We start from the raw sequence: 19105 nt of genomic DNA on the forward strand, positions 1-19105 counted from the left end.
TCTCAAAAAAGAAAAAAAGTAATTTATATTAACATGTAATGGTTTTTTTTAATCGTGATTTTAAAATTGACAAACATTTTAAAATTTCTGCCACTAACCTACATGCATTTTAAGAGTCTATAAAGGGGTCCTGAGACAAAAAACTTTGAGAACTGCTGTATGACCACATCTTGCCCTCCAGAATGTGGCCTGGAGGGAAATACTTCTTTCCCTTCTACTTAAATAACCCAATGCTGTTACTGTTTTATTTTAAAATCCAGTCTAGCCTCTTCCTCTAGAACTATTAAAAAGTAAACTGCAAAAGAACCGTAGCTTCCTGAAATCAAAGGACCCAAAACAAAGAGAAGGCAAAAGCAGCGAATAAAAGGACTTCTGCAAAGACTGGCAGGCCGACCAAAGACCACTTCCCCTCCAGCCAGCCTGGTAGGAGTTGCCTATTCCTTTTTGCTTTGTTTTCACACCCAGTCACCCGCTCCCACCTCCTACACCTCAACACCCATCCTGGAAAGCTATTGTTCTCCAGGGCCTCCAAACACAAAGGGACTTTATAAATCTTTGGGCTGACCCCCACCACATCCCCATTCTGAGATTACAGTACAGGGAAGGGCACTTTCAGATTGTGCCTGAGCCTCCACCAGCCCCCTGTTCTCAGGCTTGGGGCTGAGATGAAAAGGGAACACCACTGTTTCTGGCCTGAAAAGGAAATGTAAATCCCTTGCAGGCCAGAAGCTGCCAGAAGACCATTTCTCTGTTAGTAAACAGGGCTACCTGAGCCATCTTTCTCCTCTTTAATAACCTGTGGGGCATCTATTGATTGCGCATGCTGGTCCCTCATAAATTAGAACAGGGATGCCTTCCGATTGCTCTGTAGCTGCATAGATGGTGAAATTGGCTCACTAATACTTCATGCTCATGGAGCACAGTGCATCACGCCACATAAACATGAAGAATATGTATCATCAGGCTCTGGGAATGCATGGAAAACAACCCCGGAAGCTTCTGGGCATGCTGCAGACTTTAATTAGGCAGTTTTTTCCACTAGGATTGGAGACCAGCAGAAACACCAATTGCATGCCTCCTGCTGCAGCCTGTTCTGCTTTCAAATGGGAGGGAGGAGCAAGCCTTGGTGGGTAGGAGATGAGCCTGCTCCTCTCTCTACCCCATCACCAGGATGGGCACCAGCAAGCAGAAAGGAATAGTCATCTCTCATGCTGTGGTAGACAGAGCACCAAGTTAGCAGTCACAAAACATTCAAAACTCCTGCTTTAGCCACTTACAGCTACATGATCTCGGGTGCAAGTGCCTTAACCTTTTAGAATCACAGCATCTCATCTGGAAAGCGATCAAAGTAATTAACACCTAGCTGCTTGTGAGGCTTGAGGAAAATAAATCCTTCCTAGTGCCCAGTATGGTCTCAGTAAATACTGAAACTGAAATTGAACTAGTTGAAGAACAGGGTGGCAGGTACAGGACTGATTCTATTTCTTTCTCCCACCTCCAAAATCTGGCATCAGGAACTTTCCACCACTACCCCTAGCCAACATTTTGCTCTTTAAGTAAGAAGTGAGGCCCTGCAATTCATAGCTTTGATACATTGGAAATGTTTCTCTTACTCTTCCATCTTTCTGTACCCCCTTGTGAGCTGGCTCTGAATTGAAAATTCATTTAGCAGGAAATCTCTCTAAAATGCATGGTAAACATCGAAAAACATGCTAGCATAGCTTACCATCCTACCAAAAACAACTTGGCACCCACATGCCAACACTTGGCAGAACCTTCCGAGTTGCTCTAACTTTAAACAGGCCCTAGGCAACTAGATCCGCTTATGCTTCCCAGAGTGTGTAGCATTTCATTAAAGTTTTACCACAGTCCCCCTCATCTGCCATTGCTAATTAAAATGAACAAGGACAATGTGGAGAGCCATATTTTGCTATTTCTGGAAATATCTGGTGCTCCAGGGACGATGGAGGGCATTGAATGGTGTCCCCTCACTACGAAGGACATGGTTGCATCCTGGAACTCATGGATGGGTCCAGGATGTGATTGGGTGTGAGAAAAATGAAGCGAAAATAGTCTTTGCAGATGTAAAAATAAAGGATCTTGAAATGAGATGATCCTGAATTGCCTGGCGTCGGGGGGCCTTAAATCCAAAGACAAGTGTCTTTATAAGAAACAGAAGAGGGTCGGGTGCAGTGGCTCACACATGTAATCTCAGCACTTTGTAAGGCCAAGGTGGGAGGATCGCTTGAGACCAGACCAGGCAACATGGTGAGATCCCATCTCTACAGAAAATTAGCCAGGCACAGTGCCACGCACCTGTGGTCCCAGCTACTCAGAAAGCTGAGGTGGGAGAATTGCTTGAGCCTCGGAGATCGAAGCTGCAGTGTTCATGCCACTGCACTCCAGCCTGGGCAACAGAGCGAGACCTAGTCTCAAAAACAAACAGAGAGAAGAGGAGAAGGCACAGAGGGGAAGTCCATGTGCAGATGGAGGCAGAGGCTGAAGTGATGCAGCCACAAGCCAAGGAACAAAAAAGTTCCCGGAAGCTGGAGAGGCCAGGGTGGACTGTCCAGTAGAGGCTTTGGAAAAAGTGTGACCCCACCCATACCTTGATTCTGGAGTTCTGGCTCCAAAACTGCGAGAGAATCAATTTCTGGTGTTTTAGGCCAACCAGTTTGTGATCATTTGGTTACGTGCAGCATACATAAAAATGTCTGGTGGGATACATTCCATGGCAGATTGCTGTAGTTGCCGTGTCCATTTTTCCTTCCTTTTTGGTAACAACTGACTTTTTGGGGGATGGTCACGTGCTCAGCGAAAGCCTCCCTTCCCAGCATCCCTTGCAGAGAGGTGTGGCCAAGACTAAGTTTTGGCGAAAGAAGTATAAACAAAGAAGTGTAAGAGACTTCTACAAAGTCTCTGTATGGGAGAGTGTTACGGGTTAAATTGTCTCTCCCCAAAATTTATATATAGAAGTCCTAATCCCTCGTACCTTAGCATGTGACCTTATTTGGAATAGGGTGCTTGCAGATGTAATTAGTTAAAATGAGGTCAGGAGGATGGATCCTATCCAATATAAATGTGTCTTTATATAAAGGGGAAAATTGGACGCAGAAACACACGGACAGGGAGAACGCCATGTAACGACCAAGGCAGAGATTGGGGTGATGCTTTACAAGGTAAGAAAACTCAAAGATTTCCAGCCAATCACGAGCAGCTAGGGGAGGGGCATGGAACAGATTTTTCCTTACTGTTCTCAGAAGGAAGCAATCCTGCCTGATACATTGATGTTGGACTTCTGGCCTGCAGAACTGTGAGAATTGTGAGACAATAAGTATATTTCTGTTGTATAAGTCACCCAATTTGTGGTTGGTTGTCACAGCAGCCCTAGCAAACTAAAAAAGAGAGCTATGTCCTTCCACTTTTCCATCTTGCTACCTAGAATGTAGGTAAGAGGGATGGTTCTCCATTAGCTGTTGTGGACCATGAGGATGAGGACCACATTACAGATGGTAGGGCAGGGAGCTAGAAGGAACTTGGTACCCTAAAAACTTCATGGAGATGCCATACTAGCCCTGGGCTGCCTATCCCTTGGCTTATCTTTCCAAAAAATAAATAATATTAAAGCTTTTGTTATTTGTTGAAACTTGTAGTTGAATATAATTTTTTTTTTTTTTTTCTGAGATGGAGTCTTGCTCTGTCACCCAGGCTGGAGTGCAGTGGCACGATCCTCAGCTCACTGCAACCTGACCCTCCCAGGTTCAGGCAATCCTCTTGTCTCAGACTCCTGAGTAGCTAGGACTACAGGAGCACGCCACCATGCCCAGCTAATTTTTGTATTTTTAGTAGAGGTGGGGTTTCACCAATAACCAGGATGGTCTCCATCTCCTGACCTCGTGATTTTCCCTCCTCAGCCTCCCAATGTGCTGGGATTACAGGTGTGAGCCACCACGCCTGGCCTGGACTGTTATAGATAGGAAATGTTTGCTTCTCCTGTGCATTTCAATTTTGATATCAGGAATGTACTCGTGTTCTCTTTCACAATTAAAAATAAATCTGTTTTATAATAAATAAATTCCAAGGAAAAAAGAGGGATGAGAACCTGTATATTCAAGGAGACCTAAGAAATCTATCAACCATAATGGATGATTGGATGCAGGAAAAAAAGAAAAAGAAATATATCATCCAATTGCAATGTGTGAGTCTTATTTGGATCTTGATTTAAACCCCCAATTATTTAAATTTACATAACAATTGGGGAAATTTTAATATTATCAGATAATTGATGATATTAAGGAATTATTGTTAGTTTTTTATGAATGCTAACAATATTGTAGTGATCTATTTAGTGTGTTCTTATCTTTTAGACTCTAAAACATGGCTTTCAACCTTGTCACAATTGTTATTTTGAGCCATATAGTTCTTTGTCGTGAGGTGCTGTCCTGTGCCTTGTAGACTGTTTCTTAGGAGCCCTGTTTCACCCTGGCTTCTTTCCGCTAGGGTGCACACCGCCCCCCAACCTTGTACAAACAAAAAAAGATCTCCAGATATTGCCAAATCTCCCCTAGGGGGCAAAATTGCCTTGGGCTGAGAATAACAGCTCTTAAATTTAGAGATACTGACTGGACTATTTATGGGTGAAATGGTTCCATGATTGGGTTTTGCTTCCAGATAATCCAGGTGGTGGGGGGCAGTGGGTAAAATGTTCCATGACGGAAAGTTTAACATACATTTAAAATTTTTGAAAGAGTCTGTTTGGACTCTTTCTTAAGTTCCATCAATACACGGGACTTAATCTTCTTAAATATTATCTCACTATAAGGTGAGAATATACTGGATAAAATACAACCAGATATTTACCTCCTCTGTCCAAGATCTTGTCTTATGTCTCACACGTGATCATTAAAATCCAAGGATCTAGGTTCCCAATAGAACTGGGCAAAGTGAGCCCTCCCTCCCGAACCCTCTCCCCTATCACTGACTCAGCACTACCCCCCAAGCATCCTCAGTGCTGCTCCCGGGGTCATACTCAGCTAGGAGCTGCTCCTGCATCTTCTTCAGTTGCTTGGTAACCCTAACTCCTGAGGTGTCATCCCAGCTCTGCCCCCTGGGCCTCCTCCTTTCCCAGTCCCCAAGCTTAAGCTGGATGGGGTGTGCTTGGAGCCAGATTCATTAGGGCCGTGCCTTGCCCATTCCTGCGAGGGCCCAGCCCATCAGCCTCCTCCTCACTGTTTGCAGGTGCTCTCTGCAGAGCACTGCCAGCCCACCCTTTCACCAGGCTCACACCTGCGTCCCTGTTCTCCACCAGCTGCTTCACTCCGGCCCCTGCTTGGGACAGCCAGGCCTCCCTAGGGCCCATGCACCCCTGGGCGTCTCTGCTGAGACTGACTTTCAGGCCCATCTGGTCTTCCCCAAGACCCGGAACCTTCAGAGCTTTCATCAGGATTCCCTCAGCATGTGGGTTATGAGTTGTGATTCAAGCCCATCAGGGGCCAGACTGTAGGTGGGCGCAGGTGCCTCTGAGCTGGAGGCAAATGGGGCTTTCAAAAGGTCTCTGAACAGAACCATGAACCCACCTTCTGCGGGCCTGGGAGCATGGCTGCCTGCTCAGGTCCCAACACGAGGTCCAAGGTGCTCTCTGCTTGCTTTAGGGGCCACAGAGGGAGACTGACCACAGCTGTGACTCCCCTCAGTGTTGGACACCAGGCGGGAAGCCCCTCTTGCACTGACTAGACCAGAACCGCAGACATATTCCCAACAAGGAAAGGGAGCGAGATTAAGATCAGTCGGTTATTTTTACACAAATATTGTTCCAACCACAACGACTGTTTTCGAAGGTGGGTGGTATTTGTTTGGTGGAAGGATCTTTGAGATGAGAGGCAGCAGGATGCTTCAGCACTACCACTTCCTCTACCTTTCTGAGTGTTCCCTTACCAAGTCACTACTTCTGGTTCTGCTCCATTTGTCTGCCCAGTAAAGAAGCAGAATGAGGTGAAATCTGTCTACCTACTTACCCTGGGGGGACAGTCATGGCCGCTGGTGAGTTGCAAGTGATTTGAGAGGTGTGGTGACTTATATGAGGAGCTCTTTCCCTCCCCTTCATAGAAATGGAATAATGTGCAGGTTTCTAAGGGGACTTAGGAGTCAGAGAGCGCAGGGTTCAAATTCCAGAGCCTTTATATTTTGATTGTGTGAAAAAAATAGTGGGCAAGGTGGTCAACATGTCTGTGCCTCACCTTCCCCATACACAAAATGGAAATAAGCCTACGTATTTCGAAAGGTTGTTGTGTTGGTATTAAGTCTCAGTAGATGCCTACTTGAAATATTTGGGGGGACAGCTGTGGCTGGGCATGGTGGCTTATGCCTGTAAACCCAGCACTTTGGGAGTCTGAGGTGGGTGGCTCACTTGAGCCCAGGAGTTTGAGACCAGCCTGGGCAACATGGTGAAACTCTATCTCTACCAAAAATACAAAAAATTAGCTGGACGTGGTGACCATCCCTCCTCCACCCTGAGTACTAAATGTTCCTTTGGGAACCACCCATCTTCCACTCTCTATCCATGTAGTTCAAGTGAGGTTGACTTCAGTCCCTGACTCCAGGGGTGGATGTATGACCCAGGACTGGCTAACTGTGGACATAATGAGTGGTTGAGGAGTAATCCCTTTGTCCGGAGTAAGCCAATGAGAGTCAGCATTAGGACTTCTGTTGAAAGAAGCGCTCTTTCTCCACTGGGGTTGCAAAGCTGAAGACAATGGTGGCCCTCTTTACCACTGCATGAGTAGAGTCTGCTGGAGAACAAGGACAACAGAGAGAAAAAGCAAATCTGAGAGAGAATGGATTTCTTGTTGCCCTGGCTGAGCACCTGGATCTAGCCATTCCTGAAGATGTCAAATATTCATCTATGTGAGCTAACATATATCACCTTTTGAAAGATACTTGAACTGAGTTTCTGTTAGTGGCAATTAAAGGAACTATGACTAATTCATCTTTATTTATTTTTTATTTTGATGAAAAGTTTGCAGTTTTTACATGATGGCATAGAAACAGAACTCTGGCATGTTTGACAATGTACTTTTGACAGTTCTATCTATTTCTGACAAGGACATGCTGGGAAGTTGTGGGAACATATCTCCTGTGTCCGTCCCCCTCCTTTCAAAGTATATTTTTATTCAGAGATACATAAATGTATGCTAATGATCTTATGATGATGATGATCGGAACTGTGCTCCAAGAAGATTATAGCAACCATGAGCAGGATTAGAGTAGGGAGAGACAAGGGGCAAAAATAGCCCTCAGGAAGCCAGTAGAATCCTTCAAATGAGAAGTAGGAAGGATTGTCTCAAGGTGGTAGCTGCAGAAATGGGAAAGAGAGACCAAGGGTAAATGAGTGAAAATAAAACGCTTTTTCTACAAGGCCCTACAGAAACTGATTTTATCCCTGATTTCTTTCTTTTTCTCTTTTTTTTGAGTTGAAGTCTCACTCTGTCACCCAGGCTGGACTGCAGAGGCGAGATCTCGGCTCACTGCAACCTCCGCCTCCTGGGTTCAAGCAATTCTCCGGCCTCAGCCTCCCGAGTAGCTGGGACTACAGGCGCATGCTATCATGCCTGGCTAATTTTTTTGTATTTTTAGGAGAGACGGGGTTTCACCGTGTTAGCCAGGATGGTCTTGATCTCCTGACCTCATGATCCTCCCACTTCAGCCTACCAAAGTGCTGGGATTACAGGCATGAGCCACGCACCCAGCCCCCCTTATTTATGTCTTATCATTCTTTCCCTTGTCTGGTCTGCCCAGCTACCTCGGTCTTTGCATTTACTGTGTCCTTTGCTTGGGATACTCTTACTCCATAGGTCCCTGGCTCATGTCTTCACTTCCTCAGACCTCTGCATCACATCAAAAGGATTCCCTTTAGTCCCCATCTATTATTGCATCCCCCATTCTGAGCATTCCTTATATTTGATTATTAATTTTTCCCCAAGCCAGGCAAAAATTAATCTTAGCACTTCTTAAGAGCTCAAAGTGGGTAGGTCACTTGAACTTAGGAGTTCAAATCCAGCCTGAGCCCTAGAGGCAGAGACTGCACTGAACTGAGATCACACCATGCATTCCAGCCTGGGTGACAGAGCGAGAGTCTGTCTCAAAAAAGAAACTTCAAGGAAATAATTAATTTTTTTCTTTTCTTGAGTGGCATCTCCCTTTTTTGCCCAGGCTGGAGTACAGTCGCACGATCTCAGCTCACTGCAAACTCCAGCTCCCAGGTTCAAGAGATTCTCCTGCCTCAGCCTCCCAAGTAGCTGGGATTACAGGTGTGCCACCACACCCAGCTAACTTAGTGTATTTTGAATAGAGACAGGTTTTCACCATGTTGGCCAGGCTGGTCTCAAATTCCTGACTTCAGGTGATCCACCTGCTTCGACCTCGCAAAGTGCTGGGATTACAGGCATGCGCCACCATGCCTGGCCATAAAAAATTTTGAAAAATAATTTTGTCCATAGTGCTTAACTCTCTCTCTCTCTCTACACACACACACACACACACACACACACACACACACACACACACACATATTTCTGTCTCTCTTGACTAAAATGTAAGTTCCATGAGGGCTCCATGACTTTTGTTCACTGCTGAGTCCCCAGCACCTTGGATGGAACCTGGGCACAGACGAGGTACTCAATGAATATGAGTTAATTTCAAAAATCTTGAACAACTGGAACAATGATATGGCATTGACAAATGAGGAAATACTGGGAAGGTGACTGGGAGGAGGGTTGGTGGGATGGAGGAGTGAGAGGGTGAGTCGTTTAGAACCCATGGAATTTAAGGTTAGCCGTGTAAATGACCTTACAGCCTGGTGGTTGAAATGCTGGCCTGGTGCTCAGGAGCAGCCAGAGGTGAGGGTCTATTGGAGAATTATGTGTCAAAGGTTGGTGGAAGCTGTGGAGTCAGTGAATCTCTGGGGAGATCATGGAAAGAGAGAGAGGTGAGACCTGGGGATGGAGCCCTAGAAGTTAATGACCAACTTTTTTTTTTTCTGGGACTTTACTGGCTTAAAAACTAAAAGTCCAGGCCAGGTATAATGACTCTCACCTGTAATCCCAGCACTTTGGGAGGCTGAGGTGGGTGGATCACCTGAGCCCAGGAATTCGAAACCAGCCTGGCCAACATGGTGAAACCCCATCTCTACTAAAAATACAAAAATCAGCCGGGCATGCTGGCAGGTGCCTGTAATCTCAGCTACTCAGGAGGCTGAGGCAGGAGAATTGCTTGAACCTGGGAAGCGGAGGTTGCAGTGAGCCAAGACCACGCCATTGCACTCCAGCCTGGCAACAGAGCAAGACTCCGTCTCAAAAAAAGAGAGAGAAACACAAAAGAACTCAAAGGAACATTTCCAACTTCTTTTTAACTTGGCAGTACAGCGAGTCCTGAACCAGGTATGTGGAGCCTTGATTACTATAAAGAGCCAATAAGACAAAAATTAGAAAATATCTTGTATATTTTAAATAATGCTGCAAATATAAGGTCCTGTCACTGAGTCTTGTTTGAAATAAAATAATCATCGCAGCACAGAGTGGTTGCTCATGCCTGTAATTCCAGCACATTGGGAGGCCGAGGTGGGCAGATCACATGATCAAGAGATCAAGACAATCCTGGCCAACATGGTGAAACCCTGTGTCTACTAAAAATACAAAAATTAGCTGGGCATGGTGGTGTGCACCTGTAGTCCCACTACTCAGGAGACTAAGACAGGAGAATCACTTGAACCCAGGAGGCAGAGGTTGCAGTGAGCTGAGATTGTGCCATTGCACTCCAGCCTGGGTGACAGAGTGAGACTCTGTCTCAAAAAACAAACAAACAAACCAAAAACTATTAATATTTGATCAATAGAAAACATGGTCCTTGTCCTTAGAGAACTTTATGGCTTACCTGCAGCAGCTTATAAGAATTTAGCTATATTTACTCAGCAATATATAAGGGAATAGAAATAAATATTGTGTCAACTCCCTGATTCTCACCCCTTCCCAGCTCCCTAACCCACAACACATACATCCTCCTTTCTTTTTTTTAAAACAGGGTCTTACTCTGTCACTCAGCCAGGTGTAGTGGCATGATCATAGGTCATTACAGTCTCAACCTCCAGGGCTTAAGTGATCCTTCCACCTCAGCCTCCCAAGTAGCTGAGACCATAGGTGTATGCCACCACACCCAGCTAACTTTTTTATTTTTTGTAGAGATAGGGGTCTCGCTATGTTGCCAGGTTGGTCTTGAACTCTTGGGCTCAAGCAGTTCTCCCACCTCGGCCTCTCAAAGTGCTAGGATTACAGGTGTGAGCCACCAAACCCAGCCACATCCACCTTTCTAGTGAGCATGGACAAAGATGCCCTAATTCATTCTGACCAGAAGGTGATGGGGAATGTTTCCAGTCACCTTTCTTTACTCACAGACCTATTCTGGGAAGAAGAGGTCAAGAATGTGGCAAGCCTGGGCTTTAATACATTGACTAGAAAATTTATTCAATAAATATCTATAGGCCATCTATTTGAGGCCTAATGCTGCATTAGGCCCTGTAGTGATCAAAAAGAAGGTCCCTGTCCTTAATCTCACCAGAGTGATGAAGCTAAGATCCCGAAAACAAGGTCTTATATTACTAAGTGCCAATGTTAACTGTAAGGCAGTAAGATTCTAGAAAAGGGATGGAGTTTCACTCCTGTTGCCCAGGATGGAGTGTAATGGCAGTATAAAAGAATCCATGGCTCTTAAGAAGTTAAGAGGCTTAAATGGAGAAACCTCCACACTCTAGGACTGGAGTAGATAACCTAGCACGTTAGGCATTTAAGACTCTAAGTCTTTCTGGAACATGAAGGCCCACGGTGCTGGGGAAAAGCATTTGCCACATCTCCTATCCTGATGATTCTGTGAATTCATCAGGATAGGAGAGGTTATGCTTTGGTAACAATGAATCTCTTATCTCAGTGGTTTGATACAGTAAAGGATTCATTTCTTGTTTATGCTACATGTCCAATGTAGATAAGGATGGCGTGGAGGGGAGATTTGCTCCATATAATCTCTCAGGGACCCAGGCTGATGGAGGTTCTACCATCCTAGAATGTTGTCATCTCATATGACTTTCAGGATTGCTGGAGCAGGGGCAAACAAACAAACAAACAAACAAACAAAAAACTGTAGGAAGTTTATAAGTGCCAAGACTGAGGGTGGTTATCATTTCTACCAATAATCAATTGGCTAAAACCTAGCTATATGTGCAAGGAACAATGCAATATATAATTGTCCTTTCTTCCCTGAAAGAGGAAAAATGAAATAGGATTTCATAAACACATGTAACATGAATCATGACCGATTATCCAAAGAATTTTACTTTGTTAATAATAGCTAACACTTATATTTTGCTAATCTTTGAAATCCACCTGTGAGGCAGCATTTATTATCATTATCTCTATTTTATTTTATTTTACTTTATTTTTTTGAGACAGGGTCTTGCTCTGTAGCCCAGGCTGTAATGCAGTGGTGTGATCACAGCTCACTGTAGCCTGGAATTCCTCGGTTCAAGTGATCTTCTCACCTCAGCCTCTTGGGTAGCTGGAATTACAGGCATGCTCCACCACACCTGGCTAATTTTTTGTTTCGTAGAGATAAGGTCTCACTATGTTGCTCAGGCTGGTCTCGAACTCCTGTGCTTAAGTGATCCTTCCGCCTCAGCCTCCCAAAGTGTTGGGATTACAGGTGTGAACCACTGCACCTGGCCATCTCCCTTTTAAAGATAGGAAAGTGAAGCAAAAAGAAATTAAATCATTTATTCAAGGTCCCTCAACTAGTAAGTGGCACAACATAGAGTCACTCAAGAAGTTTTTCTCAAGAGTTCATACCATGCCCAGGCTGGAGTCCAGTGGCCAATCATAGCTCACTGCAGCCTCAATCTCCCCAGGCTCAGGTGATCCTCCTAACAGCCTCCTGAGTAGCTTGAACTACAGGCATGAACCACCATGCCCAGCTACAGAGTTCCTGTTCTTAACAACTATGTTCTACCTCCTTTGTTATAGGCTTATTTAAAATGGAAGTCAAATCATGATTCCATGTACCCTGCACCTCTTACACTGGGGTATAGAAAACTTCTAGCAATGGTGTCACACTTGACTCTGACTAGTCCGCCCTGCCAATATTTCCATTGTCTCAGTTGTATAAATATACTCACCATGCTCTTGACCAGCCTGTCTCGGTACACCATCTGTTCAAGGGGTTGTGGATGACAGCTTGATTGTGTGTAAGCTATATGGATATATATCTACTATATGGGTATATCTACTATATAGGTATATATATGGATATAGATGCTGTTTCTAAATGTAACACATTCTTGCATAGGCATCAGTAACTGTCAAGAGCGTTGTGTCCTCTGTCCTTGGATGAGGCATTCTTGTTCCCCTGTTCTCAACTGCTCTCCAGCACAAGTTATTCTCATTCTTTGGAAAACAGAAGTGAACCTGTTTTTCTCCTAAATCAGTGTAATGGAGCAGATTATATACAGATGACTGGTGGGGGAGACATTGACAGCTGGCCCTGGGCAGGGCTGAGTAATGGAAATCCAAGTTATCTCAAGCCTCAGAATTATTCAAGTTTCCTTCTGTAACCTGTGTGTCCAACGTCAGACTAGGCTGAAAACAACATGAGGTTACAATTTCAATAACGTCCAGTCTTTAAACCTAATGTGAATAGGGATTTTGTTTATGTTGTTCATTATTAAATAGTGAGTATCTAGAACAGTGCCTGGAATATAGTAGACATGCCATAAATGTTTGTCGAGTAAATTTATTGACCAAATTCTGGTCCTCTTTGGAGGCAGGTTGGTGTAGTGGTAGAGTGATGCTGGTGTCCCCACCCAGATCTCATGTCACATTGTAATTCCCAGTGTTGGAGGAGGGACCTGGTGGGAGATGGTTAGATCATGGAGCAGACTTCCCCGTTGCTTTTCTCGTGATGGTGAGTTCTCATGAGCTCTGATGATTTAAAAGTGCGTGGTACTCCTCCCCCTTCCCCTCCCCCGCTGCTCTGACATGGTAAGATGTGCTTGTTTCCCCTTCACCTTCCACCATCGTTGTTAGGTTCCTGAGACCTCCCAGCTATGCCTCCCGTACAGCCTGCGGAATTGTGAGTTACTTAACCCTTTTCTCTCTATAAATTGCCCGGTTTCAGGTATGTCTTTATAGCAGTGTGAGAACAGACTAATACTTAGATCATTGACTTTAGAATCCAATAGATTTGTGTTTGAACCTCACAAGCTGTGTGACCCCTTGTTAGTTATTTACCCTCTCTGACCTCTTCTTTCCTTATTGGCAAAATGAGGCTAATATTACCTACCTCTTGGATTGTTATGAGAATTAAATCTGATACTTGATGTCAGGCACTCTGTACACAGAAGCTAGCTACGGCTCTGCCCTGTATCAGAAAAATCCCTGGAGCCCATCCTGGTCACACATACCTGCAGTCACAGCTACTCAGGAGACTGAGGTGGGAGGATGGCTTGAACCCAGAAGTTTGAGGCTGTAGTACACTATCATCATGCCTGTCAACAGCCATCTGGGCAATATAACAAGACCCTGTCTCTAAATAAATAAATAAATAAATAAATAAGTTTTTAAAAAGAAAAATCACCAGGCACGGTGGCTCACACTTGTGATCTCAGCACTTTGGGGGGCAGAGGTGGGCTGATCACGAGGTTAGGAGTTCCAGACCAGCCTGGCCAATATGTTGAAACCCTGTCTCTACTAAAAATACAAAAATTAGCCGGTGTGGTGGCACACGCCTATAGTTCCAGCTGCTTGGCAGGCTGAGGCAGAAGAATCGCTTGAACCCAGGAGGCAGAGGTTGCAGTGAGCCAGGATCATGCAACTTCACTCCAGCCTGGGTGACAGAGTGACACTCCATCTCAAAAACAAAAAAACAAAAAAAAAAACAAAGAAAAGAAAAATCTCTGGAGATCTTGTCATTCCTCAGGGTTCCCCATAGACATTTCTGTAAGTCATTAGGGGTGTCTCAGCTATGTTCACCAGTAAGTCTTCTTAGCTACCAAATCTCATGTGTCTTTTGGATTCTCCACCAACCTCCTCCTCCACTACTCTACCTTCTTTTGGTTGTGTCTGACTCTGAGCTCTCGCCTACCATTTTGCAGTGTCCGCCATGTAGGGTGTTAATATCTGGGCAAATAGTGGTGCCTCCTGCTTAAAGTCAGTGACTCAGTGGGTCAACAATGAGTCAACAGGACAGAGGCTGCTGCAACTGCCACTCCCTGAAGCTTAAAGTATTCACCAAAGTTGCCACCATCCCCCATTGTAGCTGCCTGTCTCCTAGGCCACCTCAATGAGCCTCCTAGATGAGCATCTATCCACTGAAGCAGGAAGTGTTCCTCGGTGGCTCCCATTCCACAGGTCCCAAGTGGCTCTGCAAATTAAGGAGTATCCCTGAACCATACTCACTTCTGCTTGTGCCCACAGTGCTGCAGATGTCCCCAATATCTCAAAGAAATTTTGTGCGACAGTGCCCACGTCAGCTCTCCATCACCTAAGCCCCCTATCCTATCCTATGTGATTAGGACTTCATCACAGCCATTGGGTGCTGGGTGGGAAGCAATTGGAGAGGCATACACCCAGCAGTTACTTGAAACCACTCCTTCCCCTTCAGAAGCCAAGGCCATTATTATCAACTAGTGTCTTTCAGTTTCTCTGATTTATTTATTTATTTTTTAGAGACAGGGTCTTGCTCTGTTGCCCAGAGCAGAGTGCAGTGGTGTAAGCATAGCTCACTGCAGCCTTGAACGCCTGGCTCAGTACATTGCAGCTAGCTATGGCTCTGCCCTATATCAGAAAAATCCCTGGAGCTCGGCCTGGTTGCACACACTTGTTGTCTCAGCTACTTAGGAGTCTGAGGCAGAAGGATGGCTTGAGCACAGGAGTTTAAGGCTGTAGTATGCTATCATCATGCCTGGCTATTGACATGGGGAATATAGCAAGACCCTGTCTCTAAATAAATAAATAAATAAATACATTTTTAAAAAAGAAAAAATCTCTGGAGACCTTGTCGGTCCTCAGGTTCCCCTCAGACATTGCTGTAAGTCTTCAGCGGTGTCTCAGGTATGTTCACCAGTAAGTCTTCTTAGCCCAGGAGTTTGAGACTGTAGTATACTGTCACCGTGCCTGTCAATAGCCACCTGGGCAATATAGCAAGGCCTTGTCTATAAATAAATAAAGACATTTTAAAAAAGGAAAATCTCTGGAGACCTCCCACCTCAGCCTCCTGAGTAGCTGGGACTACAGGCATGCTCCACCATGCCAAGCTAATTTTTTTAAAAATCATTATTTTTGTATAGATAGGGTCTCACTGTGTTGTCCAGGCTGACCTCAAACTCCTAGCCTCAGTGATTCTCCCACATCAGCCTCCCAAAGTGCTGGGATTATAGACCTGAGCCACCGAACCTAGCCTCTCACTCTCGTAGAAAGAGTTCTTTCCTGGTGGCTTCCAGGTCCCTCATGCAAAAAAGGCTCCTGACAGGCTTCTCCACTGGCCCTCTACCCAAGACCAGACACATCTGAGCCCCAGCTAAAGATAGCTTGTTTCCAGCCTACAGCCTCATTACTTTTAAAAGGGAAAAAAATTAGACAGTAAAATCTAAAAGCATTAATTTTCTTAGGCCTTTTCAGATTTGATCAACAAAAAATTAATACCGAGATTTACAAAATTAAGGACTTCTTGGATAAACATTAGAAAAACAAAACTAATTAAGATTATTTGGTAAAAAGCAGAGGTAGAAAGTTCTACCCCTTAAGAACAGATTAGAGGAAAGATTGCACAGAAACCAGTAAGGGAGGAATTATTTGCAGAGCTGGCGTCTGATATGCAAAATGCTGATAAGGCTTAGAAACTCAGAAGACCTGGAGGAGGCCCCCTTTGATACTGTTTGATAAACCAACAACTGTGATCACAGTGCCAGGGCCTGTGCTAGGAATTGTATGTACCCTGTCTTTAATCTTCAAACAACTTTGTGTTACTGGAAAAAACACCTGCCCACACCCACTCCCTCCCCTACTCACCCAACAGGGCCTGGGAGGAAAAGAAGGCCTGTTTCTCAGAGCAAATGTAACCTGGCAGCCCTTAAAATACAACTGGTAATTTTAAAGCTTTAGTAGAGTCCTTGGATATGTTGAGGGAGAGCAGAGTTTGCAGCAGGAACCGGAGAGATGGGTTGAGTTATGTTATGCAGTTATTATCTTATAGTAAGGATTTGTGTCTCATCTAGAAGGTGAGGGCAGGGGAGGAAGAGAAAGGAAAGAAAAGGAAGACAAAGTGGCTTGAGAGCACAACGGGAGACTGGAGCTGGAACAGGGAAAGATGCCAAGGAACAGACGGACCAAGAGAATACATAATGTACATACAGCTTACATCTATATAGTGCCACATATATATATGTGTGTGTGTGTGTGTGTGTGTGTGTGTATGTGTGTGTGTGTGTGTATATATATATAAATTTTTTGTAGAGAAAGGATCTCGCTTTGTTGCCCAGGCTGGTTCCAAACACTTCTAGTGGTCCACGCACCTCAGCTACTAAAGTGCTGGGATGACAGGCTCGAGCCACCACACCCACACAACAAGATTAATTTTTTAGTATGTCTAGCAGGATACAAATCCCTCCATGCCAAGCTTGCCTAACCCGCAGCCTGTGGACTCCATGTGGCCCAGGACGGCTTTGAATGTGGCCCAACACAAGTTTGTAAACTCTCTTACGACATTATGAGATTTATGCATGGACTTTTTTGTTTGTTTGTTTATTTGTTTTTTTGCTCATCAGCTATCTCTAGTGTTAGTGTATTTTATGTGTGGCCCGAGACAATTCTTCTTCCAATGTGGCCCAGGGAAGCCAAAAGATTGGATACCTGTGCTGTACGCAAAAGCCTTAGGTAACTGAGTTTTTGTTGAAATTAAGGAAAGAACTGAACTTTACAAATGGATTGATATGGCATAGGTCAGAGGCAGCGTGAGGGGGGATGAACCCATATTCCAGAATTTAAATAATTCTGGGGAAGCAGGAGCTCACAGCCAGGGTGACTGTGTGCATAGGATGGTTGTATGCATCTTCAGGAAGTTTTCAGAAATCCCAGGGGGGTACTGGACTGCCCTTACCCCTGTGATGGGTATTTGAGAACATCTTATCGAAAAATTAAGGGTCAGGAAGACTCTCCAACTGACCTCTGTTTATACCTGAAATCACACGATATGTATGATTGTATTAATCAAGTTGTCATTTTGCATCACATTTATAAACAGTGTCGTTAGAATATCCTTACTTTAAAAGTTTTGTGCAAGGTGGGCACATCTTAAATTTAATTCTATAAAATTGAGTATTCTGGCTGTTTCCAGCCTTGTTTTATGTCTTGTGTTTTTTGCAATTATAATTACTGCTATGATAAACATTACTGCTATGATAGATTTTTACAGCAGCTTAACCATGCCAACATAATCCAGACTGACTAGGACTCTCAAATTTAGTCTCTGTGGAGAGACCGAATATGCAAATGGACAATGGCCAGACCATATATGAAAACTGAACTCTGATCCATAACCTCTGTAGCGACCAGCCCAGGAAGCCGAACCACAACCTCGATAGCAATCAGCCCCCAGATGGTCAGGGCTTGGGCAATCATTGCCAGCTTCCCTAAATTTTGGCCCTCCTTCTAACTCAGGACCAACCAGAGAAAGCCAGATACGCTCTCCACACCAATCCTGTAGGGCGCCCTGCTTCGTACTAGCCTGCCTCCTGCTCTTTCATGCCAACAAGCTCCTATCAGAGCACACCTGAAGCCCTCCCCTTTTTTTCTCACTCCAAAGCTTGCCAACTCCCCCGCCTGTCTTTGACTATCTGCCAAAACCAAGTGCTAGTGGCTGACTCCCTCGCTGTAGAAAGCTCTCCATAAATCTCCTCTGCTTGTTCTTATTCCGGTTTATAGCTACACTCCTGGCAAAGCCTAGCTCAGGTCAACCTGGTAGATACTGAACCCAAAGGAATATCACAGGCTGAACACTGCATAGGAGCCTTTTCTACCATGAGCCATTAGAAAATTCCTGGCTATTTCTAGAAGGACATTTAGCAGAAAAACCACCTCCACACACCATGCATACCTACCAGAGAGAAGGCCCTGGGTCCCATGTCATCTTTGACCACTTGATGCCTATGCAGTAGCAGAAGCAGCAGAAGCAGGAAGCCACAGAAAATAAATCAGCTGCCGAGTTCAAATTGCCCCAGTCCATCATGCTGCCGTGACACCAGCCCGTGGTGCCAGGCCAATTACCACCACAAGCACTGAAGTCACTTTTCAAAACATGGTCAAACAAACTCCAGCAGGGTCAGCCAGGCGTTAAAACACTCAGACAGAATTGTCAAAGCAAAGAATTATGTGCCAGTAAATATAAGTCAGGGCTCCAGTTTAGCAATCACCTGGCTGACAGCCTGAGGATTAACCCTTTCTGGACAGACCTGACCCATTGTCAATTCAGAGGGACATAGATAAAGGGAGGGCAGAAGGGGATGGGGTGGGAGGGACCAGGCATGGGGTTCAGTCAGACTGAAACTGGGGTGATTTTCTGTGCTGTCATTCCTGGGCCACCACAACTTTGGAGGCTGTGGGTAACTGTCAACTCAGGTCATCTTCCCATGTCTTCTTAAGCCGCTTGAGTTCACACAGTTACCCAGAACCATCAGGAAACGGAGGGAGATTTTCTCCTACTGTTTGTCCGGACCTGAGATTCCCTTAAGGTTTGCATGTTTCTTTTTAGTTTTAACTCCTTGAAGGACACATGACAAGAGACCCATCTTTATTTGATTAGGGCTCCCTTGCGCGGGGTGTTACCAGTGCTATTGCAGATGCTTATATTCTGGGCACCCAAGAAAAAATCTGAAAAGCTCCTCTCTAGCCCAGCATTCTGAGAAATGATGCTGGCTAACAATATATAGGCTTTTAAAGTCTATTAAGCATCATTTACAAATCCCATTAGGTTTTAATCTCTGCAAATCTCCCAAGTTGGTATCATCATTATCATTATC

The 19105-nt window shown here is 44.7% G+C and overlaps 1 protein-coding gene across 4 annotated transcripts in view; it reads left to right on the forward strand.

Annotated features, from left to right (window-relative positions):
* The window catches only part of FUT8 (fucosyltransferase 8), a 486032-nt gene that overhangs the window by 12433 nt on the left and 454494 nt on the right, over nucleotides 1-19105 (forward strand). For 2 of the 4 annotated variants that reach the window (XM_012438120.3, XM_064374948.1), the window contains exon 1: nucleotides 5965-6039. The exons of 1 other annotated variant lie outside the window; for it this stretch is intronic. The gene's annotated coding sequence lies outside the window, so the exon portion shown is untranslated. Of the gene's footprint in view, nucleotides 1-5962; nucleotides 6040-19105 lie in introns of those variants that run through there. One more of the 4 variants, XM_064374953.1, reaches the window with a different exon arrangement.

Source organism: Aotus nancymaae, unplaced genomic scaffold (genome assembly GCF_030222135.1).
Source record: "Aotus nancymaae isolate 86718 unplaced genomic scaffold, 86718_ANA_hifiasm-v0.15.2.pri h1tg000011l, whole genome shotgun sequence".
Classification (NCBI taxonomy): domain Eukaryota; kingdom Metazoa; phylum Chordata; class Mammalia; order Primates; family Aotidae; genus Aotus; species Aotus nancymaae.